At 39.4% G+C, this 19,797-nt stretch overlaps 1 protein-coding gene and 1 non-coding gene across 3 annotated transcripts in view; one reads left to right on the plus strand and one right to left on the minus strand.

Annotated features, from left to right (window-relative positions):
* LOC115761709 overlaps nucleotides 1–19,797 on the minus strand; it is a 78,605-nt gene that overhangs the window by 25,280 nt on the left and 33,528 nt on the right. The gene's annotated exons all lie outside the window — the stretch shown is intronic.
* Nucleotides 691–762, plus strand: Trnap-ugg. The gene has a single exon. It is a non-coding gene; the product is annotated as a tRNA-Pro (tRNA).

Here is a 19,797-nt window from a genome sequence, read left to right on the forward strand (position 1 = left end):
GTGTTGACAACATAAACATAATATTGTAGCTGAGTTGAGCGCAATCAATAAATTTGTTTGCTTACAGCTGTGCAGATTGATCCCAAAAATTAGCAGAAATGTTTGATAAGAAAACTACAGCAACAACTATCGTGCGAGAAACAATAATATCATACAACCAAATACCTACCCAGTTCCAGTTTTTAGGTGGAAAAGGTCTTTTTTGTGGTTGTTTTAAAAGCCTCTCCTTTTCAAAAACTACTCTTAAGAAAATAGATTTTAAATCTTATAAGTATTTACTTGCTCTGATTTAAGCTTTGCATTTAATTTCCTTGATAAAATTTACATAAATTATGGCAAAATATGTTAGCCAACACCGTCCCAAACCAACCAACCATATAGAGGCCAACTGGCTGAGCTGGTAATTCGCATTTGGCGTAGTTTTTCGTTTAGCAATGGAGTACAATTTCCCCAAAATCGTTTAGAGATTATCGCTTATTATCGCATATATGCAAGACAATTGGTACTCAAGAATTCCCACACTTTTATGTTGCCTACTTCTAGGCACACACAAAATATGTGCAGATGCCGCCACAACCAATGCACACTTTTGGCTGCTGCATGTGGCAACTAAAAATAAGCCAAACGTGGCCAAAACAACATCACATTGGCCGTAGTGAAAGTTTTGCTTTAAAAGCTGTTCGAGCAAGCGGCTCAATGGTCTAGGGGTATGATTCTCGCTTTGGGTGCGAGAGGTCCCGGGTTCAAATCCCGGTTGAGCCCGGCATTGAAATTTATTTTGGCCAACATTTTAGAAATTATACGACCGGTCGGTTTTTATGGTAAGTTAATTAAACAAACAAGCCGAGCGATTGGCGAGTGCAGATATGAGCAAAAGCATTTTGGCTAACAGCTGCTGCAACATTTGAGAGATGGCTGCCGGTTGATTTGAGCGGGAGCCAATGGCTAAGACGATAATGAACGGTCGGGTCCCGCGTACGGGCCATGGCTAAAATATTTTCATGCAACTTGTTTTGGAGCGGCAACGATTGACAAGGCGATAAAGCATTGTGTATGCGTGTGTGCGAGCGAATAAATGAGTGTGTGTGTGTGTTTTATCGACGACAATTGGAAAATTGTGAACAATGCATTTGTTTTGCCGGCGCTTGCATTCGCTTTTGGCCAGTTGGCGCAGCTGGTGTCAATATATTAAAAAGAAAAGATCCAAATGTCCGAAAATCCAGAGATCATGATGCAAGCGTGAGTAATTTCTCTTTCTTTGTGTCAGTGTGTGTGGAAACCGATGAAAAGGCTGTAATCTATAGCCATAAATAATTGAACCAAAGAATAGAGACATCATCTTAGGCTTATTTAAGCACGTATTACCAAATATAAATTCAAATCACAAACCACTTTCACCTGGCGGCGCGCAGCACAAATCAAATCACAGCTAGTGATATGTAATTTTTTTTGTAATATTATTTTTGATTTTGTGGCCTTAGCATCATTCACCAAAGCGGGACCCAAGCTGCAGGCCACAAAAAATCAAGTATATAATAATAAAAAAAATATAAAGCTCCAGAGCAGCTGCGTTGGCCGAGACACAAACCGGCAACAAGTGCCAGCCAGTTATCCAGTCGAACCGAAATATCAACAACAACATCAGTCAAACCAAAAACAGCTCACTCTTTAGCCTAGCATTTGCTCAATCCATGACAGCCCACAGCAGCTGCCTGTGTCAAATCATGAATTCAAAAATGTAGTCTTAGCGATGGACCCGTGACAAACAATCCTAGCAAAGTTGACACTCAAATGAAACTGACTGTCAACATGCCTAAAATGCTTTCCTTAAATTAAAACTAGATTCTTCGTTCAGCTTCATGTCACGAAATGCTCAGGCGCAGCCAACTTAATATGCCGTAGGGTAGACCCAGCTGTCTTGATTTAGGCGGAAAGTGTTAGAACTTAATTGTGGACAAAGTGAGTACAGTAATTGCTGTCAAATGAATGCTTCTTCAAGCAATTTTGATTTAAGAGTATTTCCATATAAAAGTCTACCATGGCTATAGAAAAAAGGGATATGTCTATCTTAAGCACGACGACCAAATAAACTCCTTTCTATTTACGTAGCTTAAAGTTATACAGATACGTGACGTAGAATATCAAAGCTCGTAATTGCTGAGTTAGGTCGAGATATCAGCGAAAAAAAAGGCTTCCACTAACATCTGATTTTACGACTGTTTCTTCCTATATAATAAATTGATACGATTTTGCTAATTAAATATGGGAGTCAACTTTAACACTTAAAATAGCGAAAGACTTTTGAGTCCAATCAAACAAACATATAGAAAAATATTTCAGTTGTGGGCTGATTTACAAAAATTACATATTAATAGAATTGTCATCAGACCCTAATGTTGTAGTAGGGCGTCCGCAGGGCTTCCAGGTGAACTTCTATAGAATGAATCGTCGTTGGAGGAGCGTTTCTGCTCTGCACAAATTTATTTTAGGTTTGAAGAAAAACACGTTTTGTTAGCTTGAAGGTTATTTTTCATCTATTTCATTTTCTCAGAGTACATTACAAGAGTACCAGTGTATTAGTGTACGTGTGGTGAAATTTCAGTACATGTTCCGTGTACTGGTTCCGGAGTTACATGGCGGTTGGATGGCGACTGTTGGATACACTTCTTGTGTGAACATGCCGCCCGCCTTGCAGTATTGCAAAAGAAAAAGGGAGAGGGACGTGGCTCTGTTCCGACTATTGAGCACAGGAGCCGGACAATATCCACCCAAAGACCGTGTTTTGGGCCAGTGGTGCGCCGCCAAGACTCGGCAGGACGCCTTGGAGGATTAAGTCCGGATATATATCCGAGCCCAAAACCAGATTGGAGATTTCCGGCTGGAACCAGCGATCGTCTGCCAATCGAATGTTGGTGAAGGGCTCATTCAGTTCCTCGCTGATGGGCTTCGTTGGAGTTCGATACCGGAGATTTGGCATCACTTGCAGGATGACCTCTCGCTGGAAGCTAGAGGTCCTAGAACTTATTGAAGCCGAGCAAGCGTTGTCTTTACCGACGCGGGTGACGGATAGCCCGGAGGCCTTTGCCAAGGATGCGTCGATAAGACTTACCGGACAGCACGGGTCTAAAAGTGCCCGAGTTTCGCGGGTCGCCTTGCCGTTTCCGAGTCGGATGAGTGCTCTCGGGAGCACGGTTGTCCTTTTGTGTTCCATGAGTGATGATAAGGAGATGGAACCAGCGGATGAAGGCGGCGCGGAGCGTCGCGCTTGGGCCTTGGTGCTGCGCCTTGTCTGGGATCGCTCTGGAGATGGCATGCGACGCGCTTCTTGCAAATGAAGCAAGGTGTGATGGTCGCCCTGGCACTTGCGGCACTTGTCCTTGCGGCGACATGACTCCCCGGAATGTTGGTGAGCCAGGCAGTTTGGGCAGTATTTATTAACGAGAACTGCTCGGAGTCTCTTCTCTGGAGACAGCCGCATGAACCGCTGGCACTTGCGCAGCGCGTGGACTCCTCGGCATACTCGGCATCGGAACGATTCCGTTGCCGGTCGGCTCTTGGATCGGCCATGTTGTTGGCGTGGAGACATCGTGCTGTTACGTGAAGATTGTGAAAAAAAAACATAGTAGACATTACTGATGCGGCTTTATACGGATGGTCCGCAGACCTATGGATCTAGGATTCTAGTCTTTACTGGAAATTTTACTGGATGGAAAATGGAGACTAGATTCTATCGGGAGCAGGATCAGCTTAGAGATAGGTCTCTTGGAGACACCTCGGGCTGTTAAGACGTCGACCACTCGGACTCTTTGGTCGTCGCCAGGATAGGTCGTTTGGATTCGACCTAGACGCCAGTCATTAACTGGAAGATTATCTTCTTTAATAATGACTAGATCGCCCCGTTGTAAGTCTCGCGTTGGAGTTTGCCATTTGTTTCTTTTGTGTAACTCTAAAAGATACTCATGTTTCCAACGGAGACAGAACTGTTGTTGCAAAGCCTTCAAGCGCTGCCAGCGGTTGATGATGGACGCGGCGTTTTCCTTGATCTCTGGCTCTGTGGCGGAAAGTAGAGGACCCCCGACTAGAAAATGACCGGGAGTCAGAGCTAGGAGATCAGTAGGATCTTCCGACAATGGAGATATCGGTCTTGAATTCAGGCATGCTTCAACTTTGGATAGGAGCGTGGAAAGCTCTTCGAAGGTGTATTTGGAGGTCGATGTAGATTTATAAAATAGATTTTTGAAACTCTTTACACCTGCCTCCCACAGGCCACCCATATGCGGTGCACTAGGAGGGTTGAAGTGCCAGGACAGTTTCTGGAGACTGTAAGTGGCCTGGAGTTGAGTCTTAAGCGCTTCTACAAAATCGCGCGAGAGGACTTTGGCCGCTCCGACGAAGGTTTTGCCGTTGTCGGAATGCATTTGACTTGGGCACCCTCGTCGTGCCACAAATCTCGCAAATGCCGCTAGGAATCTTTCTGTGGTCAGGTCAGATGTAGCTTCTAGGTGGATGGCTTTGGTGCTGAAGCACACAAAGACGCACACGTAGCCTTTTGTAATAAGACAGGCTCGACCTGTGTAATTTTTTACATCGAAGGGGCCTGCAAAATCGACTCCTGTGTGAGTGAACGGTCGAGAGAATGTGACTCTCTCCACAGGCAAGTCGCCCATGAGCTGCGTTTGCAATTTCTTTTTTCGGATGACGCAGATTTTGCAGGAATGAATTGTGGATTTGACCAACACCTTCAGCTTTGGAATCCAGTACTGTGATCGTATTAAACGCATCATGAGCTGGTTGCCTCCATGCAAGGATATAAGATGGGTGAAAGCGGTCAAGAGACGCGAATATGCACATGTGTATGGCAGTATGATTGGATGCCGCTCATCGTAGCCGAGTGCTTCGGCCGCTCTTACACGACCACATGCTCGAATAATTCCCTTACCATCTAAAAAGGGGTTCAAATTAAGGATTTTGCTGGAAGTGAGCTGTTTTTTCGTGCTCAAGCAAGTGTACTCTGACGAGTATGCTTGTCTCTGGGTCAGGAGAATGAGTTTTTCTTGTGCATAAGAAATCTCGTTGCTGTCAATTTCCATAGTTGACGGGAGCGACAATCGTTTGCAACGCTTGAAGAAGCGATAGATGTAGGCTAACACTCGCAGGGCTCGATCGAACTTGGAGAAGCGCTCGAGGAAAGAAAATGAGGGAGCCGTGTTTACGAGGTTTACCTTAATCGTACGTTGCTCTATTGTCGTATCTGGGAGGGGATCTGAAGGAATGGGCCATTGGTTCTGAGGTAGGCGTAACCATTCTGGCCCGTGCCACCACAGCTCATTGTTGACTAACGCGTGTGGTGGGGCACCTCTGCTCGCTAGGTCCGCTGGATTGTACTCGGATCGTACATGGGACCATTTATTGGAGTCGGTGGCCTGAGTAATTTTTGCGACTCTGTTTGCTACAAAGGTAGTCCAGGCGCATGGTGGCTTATGAAGCCAAGCTAGCACAATTGTGGAATCTGTCCAATAGAACCAGTCGCCGCCAGCGGAAGGTAGCTGGGGACTGAGTGCAGCGGATAACTCGGACAGAAGTGCTGCTCCGCACAGCTCTAGTCGTGGCAAGGATATCGTCTTGACCGGAGCGACCCTCGTTTTCGCTGTTAGGAGATGTACTGAGATGCGATCTTGTATCTCAGTGCGCACGTAAATGGCGGCCCCATATGCACGCTGCGAAGCGTCACAAAACCCATGGTATTGGATAGTCCCCTGTGGGCGGAATTCGACCCATCTAGGGATGCGAATCGCACTGAGGCCCGGAAACTCTTGCAGAAATAAATTCCACTTAATGAGAAGACTCTCAGGTAGCGGATCGTCCCAGCCCAGTTCTTGGAGCCAGATCTCCTGCATGAATATTTTTGCCTGGATAATGACTGGACCCAGCCAACCTGCTGGGTCGAACAGTTTGGCAATCTGTGAAAGGACTTCACGTTTGGAGACGGACTGTTTGGCTGTTAGCTCGGATGGAGCGAAAAAGAACTGATCGGTGTCAGCTTTCCATCTGATCCCGAGAGTCTTTGCCGAACAGGCTTCCTCGATCTCTAAAAAGTCGGCGTGAAGCAAGTGGTCCTTGGGAATCGCTCTTAGCAAGTCCTTTTCATTGGATGTCCATTTTCGCAAGGGAAACCCGGCAGATTCAAGGGCCTTGCGGAGTTCTGCAATTGCTTGATCTGCTATTGATTTGGAATGGGCTCCCGCTAGTACATCGTCGACATACATATTGTTTGCGATAATATGACTTGCTAAGGGATAGAGCGAACGAACGTCATCAGATAGCTGATGTAGTACCCGGATTGCCAAAAAGGGGGCACAGTTAACTCCAAACGTGACTGTGCTGAGTTCGAAGTCACGAAGCTCGTTGTCCTTTGTTCGGAACAGAATTCTCTGATAGGGCGTGTGGTTGGGATGCACAAGTATTTGCCGATACATTTTTGTGATATCGGCATTGAACACATATCGGAAGAAGCGCCATCTTAGAATTTGAATGGTTAAGTCGGATTGCAGAACGGGCCCTGCATGTAGCACATCGTTCAGACTTTTACCATTCGATGACGGGTGGGAGGCGTTAAATACTACGCGGAGCTTGGTCGTGGTGCTGTCAGGCTTGTGAACAGCATGGTGTGGTAGATAAAAGTTATCTGAACCATTGCTTGGAGGGACTTGTCGCATGTGACCTAAGTCCAGATATTCCTGGATCACCGCATCGTACTGCTCCTTAAGGGGGGCATTTTTTGCCAGACGATTCTCATTTCGTAGAAATTGAGCTAGTGCGATGGACCTTGAATGGCCTAACTGGATGTGATCGGAATTCTTGAATGGCAGTGTGACCAAGTATCTGCCGTTTTTATCCCTTTTAGTGGTTTTTTGAAAATTGCGCTCACAAAAAAGGTCGGATTCCTTTTCCAGCTTAACTGGAATATCCTCCACCTCCCAAAATTTTGTGAGCAATTTATCCAAGCTCGCATTTGGATTCAGCGAGACTTGAGTCGAAAAGGATGCGACAAATTTGGCACTGGTCTTAGAAACGGGGCCTGTAAGGATCCAGCCGAAAATCGTTTCTTGACCAAGGAGAGTGCCACATATGTTGGGATAGGAGCCACCTAACAATATGGATGGGAGGATATCGGCGCCGAGAAGCACGTCTATCTGTGAGCTCCTATAGAAAGAGGGATCGGCCAATTGTAATTTTGGAAGTTCTTCCAAAGCAGTTTGGGGGATGGTGTAGGAGGGCAAATTGCCTGCCAGCTTTGGAAGAACATAAGCCGAGGTTTCAATATGAACCCTGGGCTTTATAGGAGAGCCAATATTAAAATGGCAAAGTTTTTGAGGTTGAGCCGAAATGGCTTGATTCAAACCGGAGACCTGTGCGTCGACGGGTTGATAAGGAAGTTTAACCCTTTTGAACAATCGCTCTGAAATAAAGGTCGCTTCAGACCCAGAGTCGATTAATGCCCGGGCTGTATACTTTGTGCCCAAATGACACACTTGGATGACAGCCGTGCCGAGGAGAACACCATGTGAATTTGCGGAAAAATAGTTTTGAACGGTAGCTTGGGTTGAAGTAGAAGTGGACTGTATTGGTGAAGGAGGGTTCAAAACTATTGGTGTTGTGGAAGCTGAGGGCACCTGGGGTCTGTCACGGTGGAGTAGCGTGTTGTGACGTCCCTTGCACGTGAAACAACTATGTGCGCTGGTGCAGTCTTTCAACTGGTGCTGTCTGGCGAAGCAGTTTAAGCACAGCTTTTGTTGCTTAATGACGGAAACTCTCTCGGGTACGGACATTTGTAGAAAACGCGGGCATAGACGCACGGGATGGTTTTCCTTCTGACACAATTTGCAGTGCTGTGGCTTTGCAGTCACTGTTGCTTCGAAGGTTCTCAGGTGGTTGGACTCTTTTCTTGTGGGTTTGGACTGGAGTGGCGTATGTGCGGGTACTCTCGACCTTGAGTTTCCCGAAAACTGCTCTAGGTGAGGTTAAAGGTCGCTTTGACTCCTTGACGGACGGTGCTGTGAGTCGTTTTTGGCTGTTTTGATCACCACCGATTGGCATACTAGGCTCTTCACAGAGCCAAAAATTGTACTAACCAGGTGAAATGTGATCAAATACAAATAATTTGAATCAGCAGAGATAAAACGGAATAAGAAATGGCACAGGAACGATGGAATCGAGATATCAGAATAAAATGGAATGACTGAAATGGTGTGCACTATTGAGTCCAACGAAATCGGAAAATTTTGTTAAATTAATTATTTTACTAATAATTTACCAAATTGATTCTTATTTAGTTTCCTTTAATTGAGAAAAAAAATCTAATTATTTCTTTATTGAAACACCAGAGAAAAGGATTTATTCTCTTTTGACAAAGCGGCCGTGTGGTGGAAACGGATCGCGCAAAAAAATGATGCTTATCGCTTATTGATGGTTGAGCTCAAGAAGAAGCACGTTTATTCTAAACGCAGCTCAACGAAAAGTTTTTTTTTCATAGAATTACTTGTGATAAATTGTTATTTTAATAAAAAATCGCACGGATATTCGATTTAATACGCAACTTGGAAACGTCTTAACTTATAATTATGTTTTATAAATTTTTTTATAAGAATAAGAAAAGGTAATATATATGTTTGTATTTTATTAAGTAAACGCAGCTCAATGGCAAGGTGGAAACATACAAAATATAAAAGTTTCACAGAATCAGTTTATCGAAAACCGATCTTGACACTTTACAACCCTGTTGTTTGTTTACGTTTCACACTTGCCAATTAATTGGTAAAAATAAATATATAAATTAATATTGAAGCTGCTGTGGAGGAAAAAATAACAAACGATACACATATAATAGGATGTGTGTGTGTATACATGCAGGTGAATTTGCACAGTGTGGTTTTATTTAATTAAATACGAATTAGAATTGTGTGTTTTTATATATGTATTTAGTGTGTGATTCTTTGGTGAAGGTTGGAATGGAGAAGCGCATACACTTGTTGTTCAACGGAGCGAAAGCCTATGTGTGCAGATATGTCTGGATGTACTTGCGTACATCAATATGGCGATCGGTTAAATTTTTGGGTATGCACTTGTACATATATGTATATATATGTACAGACACCAATATGGCGACCTTATCGGAGTCACTTTCTGTTTTATTTCTTTTAATATTTATCACTTTTTAGACGCCTTAATGGCCACGAACAATATTTTATCTGCGGGTTTTTTTTTGTTGAATTTTTTTTTTTTTTTTAATACAATTGCCCCTCGCTTTAACCACGGACAATGTGAAGCGAAAAAATATGTTCAGACACACAAAAGAATTAATTAACTGGAGTTGCCGGAAATTTGGCAATGGACAAGTTGAGGTAGGTGCACTGCTACTTATCTTTTTCGAATTTATGGCTGTTCCTGGAACCTTTTATTGCAGATCCACCAATGCTTGCTGGGGCGAACTGGATATACCAATCCGGCTCGAAGGACCAAATGTTGTAGTAGGGCGTCCGCAGGGCTTCCAGGTGAACTTCTATAGAATGAATCGTCGTTGGAGGAGCGTTTCTGCTCTGCACAAATTTATTTTAGGTTTGAAGAAAAACACGTTTTGTTAGCTTGAAGGTTATTTTTCATCTATTTCATTTTCTCAGAGTACATTACAAGAGTACCAGTGTATTAGTGTACGTGTGGTGAAATTTCAGTACATGTTCCGTGTACTGGTTCCGGAGTTACATGGCGGTTGGATGGCGACTGTTGGATACACTTCTTGTGTGAACACCTAATGAAAAGTATAAATTTTCTAAAATAAATGCAATCCCTCTATAATATTTGCCATCTCTAGTGTACATGCTCTACTGCAGACTTTTGCCTGCATTTGTTAAATTTCAAAGTTATGACACTGTGATTAAAGTTGTTGCTGGCTGTTGGTCGTTTGCTGTCTACAAACGATAAGTGTTCACTGTATGACGACCAACTGACAACGGAACAACAAGCTGCAAAAAGAGTTTCACATGTTCTTTTTGGCTGGCGCACACATGGCGTATGTGTAATATTTTGGGTTAATGTTTTGTAAAAGGCACCAGCAGCAGCAGCAAAAACATGAAATCGAATCAATTGCAATTGCACCCAACAAATCACGAGCTTTTGCTGCATGCACTTGTTGGCTTGGCCAACAAATTAGCGTATAGCTGGAGTCGGAGTCTCAGGTGTGGTTTAACCGTTAATGACTTCTGCTAGCGGCCAGAAAAAACCCCATTTTAATGAGGCATCGGCAAGCGAGCAGCAGGTAGTTCAAACAACCGATCAGCTGCCATGATCAATGAACTGTTATGCTTGTAGTTTTATACCCTGTAGCCATTGAAAACGATAAACAGGGCATGATCTTTTTGGGTATGCTTAGCAGGCAAATGGAAGAATCCCCATTAGATATATCGAGACGATCTAGACATATCCAAAATCTACAAAAGCTAGCGTCTTGAAATTTTAAGTATATATTCTCAAATACAATACGCTAAACTAGAAAATATTCTTTTGGATATCTTTTCACATGTTTATAACATCGATGAATCTCGGTTTTAAGGCATGGTTTTGTGAACATAATTCTTTTATTAAAGGAGAAAAGCAAGGGAAAGCAGCAGAAGCACATCCGTAGTGGAGCCTATCTTTGCAACGGCAGCTCGGCGGTTTGTACAGAGTATCCCCTAGTCGCGAACTTCCGATTAGAGCACCTACTTATTTTTAGAGCTGGTCAAACATCAAGTGAATGCCATTTGCTTTGAAATAGAAAAAGTGAATGTTAACAGTGAAAGGATTCGCTCAAGGTGCGCCTTAATGTTGGCCTACAGAGCATCCCCATGCGGCCTATACACTGCACAAAAGTGTATTATTTGATTGCACAAGCCAGCAGAGGCAGCTAATTTGACTATTAATGCGTTTCAATTAGAGCAAATGTTGGCGTCAGAGTAGACTGGCTTAAGCCTTAAGAGTTAAAGAATTGGTAGAGTGTGCCCCAACTCGCCGCTCGCTGTGGAAATATGAGAGCCACCACAAGTCACGCAATTGAGTGTAAGATTATATTTTTCATTCAGAAATAACAAGAGAAAAACAATAATAATAATGGTAAGACGTCAAAGAGAAGCGTGCACATTTTCACTTATGCATTTTCCCTTTGCCATGAGGCAACCTGCCTGCATGTTACGTGGCCAGCAGCTCAACTCGTACCACGCAGATGTAACATTAGCTGGCGCAAAAACTCGGTTACTTGGTCAGCTGCAGGCAAAAGCACCCACAACACAACATATAACACAACCACAGGCATCTGCCGTCACGCAGCTGTCCATAATGCAAGCAAGTGTTCCATCATTATTAACAGAGTTATGTCTTAATTATGTTTTAAATATTGTGAAGAATGCTATAAAAAAATAAGACAAACTGATTGCACTTTAACAGTTGAAAAACTATTCCGAACTATTCCGCATTCGATTCCTTCTTTCATTTTATTGAATTCCTTTTTGGAATTTGTTAAAAACTATTTGCATATGCAATGGAGACTTTCAGAGACCGCATAAAACAGAATTTATATTATTATAACTTTTTAATTACTTTAAAGTTAACAAACTTTTCTTTTCTTGCATTATGTTAGTAAGGTTTAAGGTTTGAATATTGAATAAATGACCTGGAGTCTTACCAGAAAACTTTTAGCCAGACCATAAGAACCATAACCATTTGTACCATAAGAAATTCGAAACATCATAAGGGGCAATATACCTACATTTATCCAAAGAACTCGATGGGTTTATGATTATCATAAGAACAGCACCATCTTAAACTCATTCTTATAACCAAATAAAGATTACAAAGGGATTAACTTCATGCATCTTTTTTTTTTATAACAACTAGCTAAACAAAACTAATAAAGAGGCTCAGCTCATCATATTGCAAGATCACAATAACAATAAAATAACATAAAAAAGTATCAAAAAGTTATAAAGACATAAAAGAGAATACACGCATAAGCATTATGATAAGAACAAGGTATTGATATAAGCCATCAACATAACTTTTAAATAGCACTGGCTACTATGACATTTGGCCTAAATATTCAGAGACTAGCCAAGGATAGGAGTCCGGATTCCAATTGTGTTGAATGCTGAATAAGTGGGTTACCTAAATAAATTCTCTGTCAAGAACAGCTATTATTACAAGAATCAAATTTGTAGTTATTAACAATTATATAACATCTATAGGTTAACAAATTCTATATCTAACTTATATCACAAGTGCTTATATATATCATTGGCTATACTACGATCTTATCATACATGACACAGCAAAGTGATTTCAACTCCATTCATTAGGTATTTTAAAAGCTAGAACACTTGTCCAACTCATTTAACAAGGTCGCTTATTATCCATACATGAGTACATACATATGTATATGTATGGTGTGTTTTGTATATCACACACACTCACAGCTAACCCATCAAGTTGGTAATGAAAACAAATCAAATTCCCAAAACACACAACGAGGTTTCCTCCATTACAGGCCTTCACAAATTAAGTGTAAATAACACGTTTGAATAAACAACAAATAGATCATTAGGTGAGATGGAAAAAAGGGGATAGCAGCAGCTGCAGCAGCAGAAAAGTGCTTGTCAACTTGACAACGGGCTGAGGTACGGGTCAGAGGCGTTTTGACAGGTCGAGAACAGAGTGCATTTGCATAATGACAATGCAGTTTGAAATAAACGCAGGACACATGTCAACGAATAAATTAATTTACTCTCTCATATTATTTATGCAGCAAACACAGGCGGCTAAACCAAACGAGCCGCCTGCAAGGCACAGACAATGGTTGAGCTAGACAGGAACTAGGTTTAAGCAGTGCTGTCGCTTGTTGCTGCAATAAAATAGCTGAAAGTAGCTAAAAATAGTTAAATTAAATTGACAATGTGGTCCATTGGATCAAGTGTACAATGTTCGGAGCACACATAAAAGCCTCCTCTTTAGGAGTCGAAAAGGTTCGTTTGCTTGTTTGTCTTTTTGAGTCATACAATCTTGCTTTTATTTAGTTTATCTAGACTTGCAGTAGGTACAATGTGCATTAATAGGGTTAGTCAGACCCTTTTTAATGCAGTGCTTGAATTTAGGTTAACTAAGCAATCATCGCGCTGTTTCTTTTTAAGTCGTCTACGACTAGTCCTGCTGCTAAACTTACTTATAAACAGTATTTAAGCAACATTATTTCACCCACCTACTATGCCAAGACAATAAAACAGTTAATAAGAAACGTAACCTAGAATCCAGCTTCGCATTTAAAAAACATTAGCAAAGAATTTTTCAATAGGGAAAATCCAAGATATTTACTTGAAGAAAACATATGTATATGTATGTATGTATATAAATCCCACAAAAAGTATGTAAAATTATGAAATTCCTAAAGAAATCTGTTTTAGCCATACTAAAATGCTTGATCGATAAACGATCCATCGGTACTTCATAAAGGGATTGTATAAAATGTAATAATATTAATATATTGTTTATTTGGCTTGATTATTCAATCTCCACGTCAACAAATGGAAGACGGTTGCCGATGAGCGGGCGAAATATATCGGAAAATACAAATTAAAACAATATTGTTTCTTTTTGTTTTTAATAAAACCTCGAACCTCGAGCCAGTAAACGGAAATATTTATAAAATAGATAGGTCGCATGAAACCAACAATAATATAATATTTTATATGAGTTACGCTCATATTTTTTACCACGCGTTAAAATAAGTTAAATTGCATTAGGTGCCAAGAATTTTTCGTAAAATCTAAAACAAAATAGCTTTAGTCCAAAAATAAGCGGAATTTCAACAATTTCCAATTGGCGACCTTCGAAAATAGCCAAATAGAGCTGAAAATAGCTGACTCGGCAACACCTGTATTAGCCAGCTGTGCAGATGCTGGCGAGCTTGGCTACCACCCCATCAATAGAGCTCTGGGGTGTAACTGAATGTGGCCACTGTTTGGGCGTAGCTTTTGCCTTGACCAGAAACACACCTGAGCCAGAATCAGAGCCGGTGCCAGAGTGAAGAGCAAAGGTAAATCCCCGCCATGTGCACTTTGATGGCAAACGATGACAGTTGCATTAATTGTATGGCTCAATTTTGGATTAATGCTGAGGCAGCACAACTTAAATCTAGTAAGTAGCTTGGCCATTAAATTTGCTCCCCTGCTGCGGGCTCTCTAACCCGTGCCCCCTGCTGGCCATATTTCAATTATAAAGAACTCAAACGAACTCAAAGGCGTGCAATTTTCAAATGCCAATTGATTTTGCAGCACTGACTGAGCTTTCGCCGCCCGCCCCCAAACACCCACCCGCCGCCCATTCTCAGCCAGCAAAAAATAAAAATCAAACCATTTCCGACAGCGTTGGTTGGCGACTTGTTAGTTGCTGTGTTTTTGTGCGGGCAGGCAAACAAATGCGGCAATTGGTATAACATAACTAGCGGAAAACGCGGTGTTAAATAAAATGATTGACTAGCAGTTACTATAAGTTTATCTAAATCTCTATATCAAATAAAAATAAAATAAAATATTGAAAATATTTTTAAACAAGACGATAAGAAGTTATTGTATAGACTGTGAGGAAGGGTTTGAACCAAATTTTGTTTAGAAAATCCCATTAATCCTATTTTTTGGCTTTTAAGAAAAATTAATTTTGTTTTCAGTAAAATGAAAATTTCCTGTAATTAGAAAAAAAATGTTGTCCCCAGCTTTTGTAGACAATATCAATATTCCCATTTTCTCGCTATTAAAAAATATAAATTTTGTTTTGAAGAAAAAGAAAAACTAATTTATGATGTTAAGAACAAGATATCGTCATACTTAACTTCACCAATTGTAGAACTACCGCCCAGAATGACTAACCAAGTTAAATATACTAAATTTCAGACTATTTTCCATAAGTTTAATAGCTAATTAGGTTAAGGTGTAATGAATAGTTAACTATTAACATTTTGGTTTTTTTATTGCTTGATTTCAAATGATGAATTTTAAAAAATATAGATTAATCGATTATATTCAATACACAGAATATTAATTAAATTTTCTTTCTTTCCCTCAGGCAATTTACATGGGAATATCTTAAGACTTTAAATATGCTTGTGAACAAAACCGAAAAAAATGCAACAAACTGTTTTCAGTTCAAAAATGTAAGAAAACAATTTTGTTTAAATATATTTATCTTCCGATATATTTTGGCTACACGTCGGTAACCGTCTTCACCAAGAGATATTTTCTTTTTAGGGAATTTCTATCACAACTATCGATTTTTTTGTTGATAAATAATCAAAAAATTTTTATATAATTTGTTGTCTTAGTTCATAATACGTACGTGTTGCGCCGACCAATTGAAAGTCACACAAATTAAATGACTCTAGTAATGTTTACAGTGCCAGCCCAGAGGGTATTTAAAACGCGGTCCCATTTCCCAAGAAAATCAGAAAGTCAGACTAGCATAGAGTCCGGGAGTCTGGGCTAAGTAGAGCCTCAGTGACGCCCAGTTCGCAGTTCCATTCAATTGCGTTTGGCATTCGAGGCGCGTGATTTTGCAACTTGTGAGCTGGATTTGCCTTGTACTATTTTTGCAGGCGAACAGACAGACAGACAGAGAGACAGACCGACAGACCAAGAGACCAACAGGCGACCGCAGCACCCGCAACATTTTGCCAGCAGCCACCGCAGCTACAATGTTGACAACAGCGACCCATTCGGATCCGCATCCGTGTCCATTTCCATGTCCAGCATTCAAAACCATTTAAGCGCTTTGCCTAGGTCGGGTTTCTGCTTCAGCTTTTTTGTGCTCCCTTTTTTTACGGCGCCTTTTATTTTCTCCTTTTTTATGGGTTATTTTGACGCCATTGGCGCTTTGCATTTGCCTCTTTTGCGGGCAGTTGGTAAGTGAAAAAAAGAAAAGGAAGAAAATAAAACGAGAGCCAGAGGAAAGAGCATGTTATATTTCTTTGGCTGGGCATTATAATTGAAAATCCCACAAAGGTGTCGTCTGTGTGCTTTGTGACTAAATTGAATTTAGTAATCGGTTCTTTACTATTTCATTTTTTCTGCCATCGGTTTTGATACTAAACAACAACCTAACAGGTTTTTTCTAACAAAAAAAAATAAGAAAAAAAAAACCTAATGAAAAGTAACAACCTAATCAATGGATTTTTCAGCACCTGCGGCTGGCAATAGTTCATTTAAAAGACGACTTTGTGTGCTGGGGTTTTCCCTAATTTAAAGGTCATAAAAATTGAATTGGAAAAAGAGTTATAAAAATGGTGGCATGAAGCTTTATCTGTGTACAACACGCGAACTCAAGTTGCCTCAGTTTTTAATTGTTTCGCATTCATTTATGGGAAAAACTTACATTTTATTCATGCAATTAAACTGGAAACTAACTAATTGAACCTGAAAACTAGCAAATTAAAACGTAAATGTAAATGTTGAAAAAATTAACGACATTCATTAATCAACATCAGTGTGAAAAGCGAAAACAATATAACATAATTTCAGGTCATTGTATATGATATCTAATACGTGTATAATACAGGTATATACGTTTGCCTCTTAACGTGGCCATAAATTAATCTTACGACTTATCAATAAGTCAAACTTATAGAAAGTGCAAAGCTTGCGTGCTGGTCAAAACATATTTGGGAAATAATTGGAAAGAGCTGCGCGCAAGGCAAATACTCTCTTGAATGTGTTGAAATTAATAAAAGTAATTATGCCTGGCAAAATATATAATAGGTATTAAACAATGATAATAATAATGTTATATTATGACATAAAAATAACTTTACGCAGTACTAAGAAAATAAATAAATCTATTAAAAAAGTAAATAATTAATATAATGAAGTATTTATGTATAATAGAGCTTCACTTAAGGCAAATTATCTCTAATTAAAAACCATAAAAGGTTATAAAATAAAAATAAAATATATAATTATAAAAATAATATACGTAATGACAATTATAATAAAAGCTGTATATATTATAACAAATATAAGCTATAAGGTAGTTAATTAATTTAATAAAGTATTTATTTCATTAGACAAAAAAAACGTTTACCTAAGCAAAAAATAAGCTATTCATAAATAATAAATATAAATAAATTTGCCAGTCAGTATACTTATATTGGTTTCATAAGTCATAGGAGAATTTTTTTATAAATCCATTTAAATGTTGTTATTATTAGTATCGTATAATATATAAAATTTTAGTATTATTTTGATGCCCACCATTTCTAATAAATCAATATGCTATTCCAGTCAACGGATTTAAATGACAATTTTCTTTAAGAAAATAAATAAATGCATTGATGTTGCTTTTTTGGGAATTTTGGGACGTGACTGATTTCTAAATTGAAAGCGAAAGTAGCTGAAAACATTTATCATCAGAGCCTAGAGAACAGGATCCCAATCGCAAGTTTGAAGATTAATGTGATTAAACATAAATAAATAAAAAGTATGTATATTTAGGTACATGCGTATAAACTATAAGCCGTAATGCTATCAGCATAATTAAATATTGAGATCTTTCTGTTAAGCCATAAGCCATGTTGAAATTTATTACGTGGAGAGGAGCTGATAATATGTTGTTTATATTTGCACGAAAAGCGAATTATGCACAGTGAAAGGCGGCAATGCATAATGTAAATAAATAGAATCAGCCCACGGCGCAGGTCTCCTTAAACTGGAAAATCAATCAATTTAATGAGAAGCTCAGCCCATGTAATTGCCCGTTAATGGCTTCATTACAAGCCGAAAGAGACAGCAAGAAAAGCAAAAACAACGAAACGGTAGTTAAACAAAACAAAGACCTGACCTAGGGCAATGCAAAGGCAAAAAAAAATATAAACAAGACAAGACGCAAACAGACAATGTGGGCAGAGGGCGGACGGGCGGTTAGTTGGCAGCACTATCATCAGCCGACGTCGGCAGACCATAGCACGCGTTTGCTGACCGCACGAATAGCAGCCGAAAATACAGAAGGCAAGAGAGAGAGAGAGAGAGGGAGAGCGCGCACGCTCTCGCGCAGTCGGCAAGTAAGCAGTGCGCACTGCTTGCTTCAAGCTGCAGCAATTCAAATAAACGAAACACGCCGCGGCGTCGCCTCAGTTTCAATTGGAACGTTGCGCATGCGTCGTGCACGAATTTTACGCGCGCGCTTTTCCGTTAACTGCGCATCGATAAGCAAATTGTTGTTTGATTTTGGTTTGTGCGAGATATTTGTCAATTAATAAGTTTCCAAATATCTATAAAAAAAAAAGAAGATACATATAAAAATTTTGTCCACAAATTCTAGACAATTTATAAAAAATAAATGTCAACGAACGCGCGCACGTGAAAGTTGGAAGTTGACCAAAAATTCTTATAAAATTAAGTTGTTTGTGTAAAAGAGCGAACAAAAAAAGTGAAAATATGCCGAAACGCCAAGATTTTTGTTAATGACCCTTCTGAATTATCTTTGTAGACACGTCATAAAAAAGACAGATTTATGCACCAATTTGCTTTGATAGCCCGAATTTTTGTTGTTTGATTATGGCAGAGAGAGAGCGGCAAATTATTGTAAATGCTTTGGTAATTTCGAGGTGTCAAAAGGCCATAAATATGAATAAAGAGTATTGCAAAAATACAAATCTTTTGTCAATAGAGGCTTAGTTTTTGTTTTGTTATCTGATATTAATACATGATTAGTATTTTTGATTTTATAATATTTTTTTTGGGTCACGCTTAAATCATAAATTGAAATTTCACCCGCAATTTAAACTTCTTAACTTTCCAAACAGTTTTTCGAGACACTTAAGGCTGTTGTCATCTCTTCTGATTCTATTGCATCGAACAACTGTTACTTTTAACGCTCCAGAGATAAATATCAAAAGCCCACACCTAAAGAAAAAAGACAATACCGATTTAGACATTCTCTTTTTTTATTGTTATTATTATTTGGGGGGAAATAATTTATGCGTAGGCAACGCCCACAAATAGAACCTTATTTTTTTTTGGAGCTTTCTATGCAAACAAAGTGCATAAATTAGAAGTCGAAATTTTTGTTTCAATTTATCAGACCATAAACTAATGACATCTATTTGTTAACGTGCATACTAGAGATTTAATATGGTTCTATAAGCTGCTGATTTAAAACAAGAACCCAAATCGAGCAGTTGATTTATAAACGCAATCGCAGTATCTCCATCAAAAGAGGAATCCACCGCACAAAAAATGCTCAGTCAGAGCCGTAGCAGTTGCTGCTGGTTGTTGCCATTGGCATTTGGTAAGTACAAATCAAAACCGAAAACAAGTAGGAATTTTGCAATCGGTTGCAACCGACTGCGCGATACTTTATCGTAGTTCTAATAACAGCTTAGAACAGGCTACTTTCTATTTTATATATATTTTTGGTTTCATTTTGAGAAAAGTTCCTCATTAATCTTCGTATTCGTGTGAAATAGCACGACTCGAAACCAAAATAAAATAATTAAAAACAAAATTATATTTTTTGTTTTTTGAATCGAACCTTAAACTCAACCTGTTGCCAAGACAAGAACAGAGCCCAAAGCAAAAAAAACTTTGATATATACTATAGATATAGAACTTCTCTCGAATATTTTACATAAAAATTTCATATATTCTCTTAAATTTTCAATAAGAAATTTCAAATTTAGTTCTCTCATAAAAATGTGAATGTAAAAAAATGAGAGGAAGCAAGATTAGAAATTAA

Source organism: Drosophila novamexicana, unplaced genomic scaffold (genome assembly GCF_003285875.2).
Source record: "Drosophila novamexicana strain 15010-1031.04,08,12 unplaced genomic scaffold, DnovRS2.1 tig00000485-arrow-pilon, whole genome shotgun sequence".
Taxonomy (NCBI): Eukaryota; Metazoa; Arthropoda; class Insecta; order Diptera; family Drosophilidae; genus Drosophila; species Drosophila novamexicana.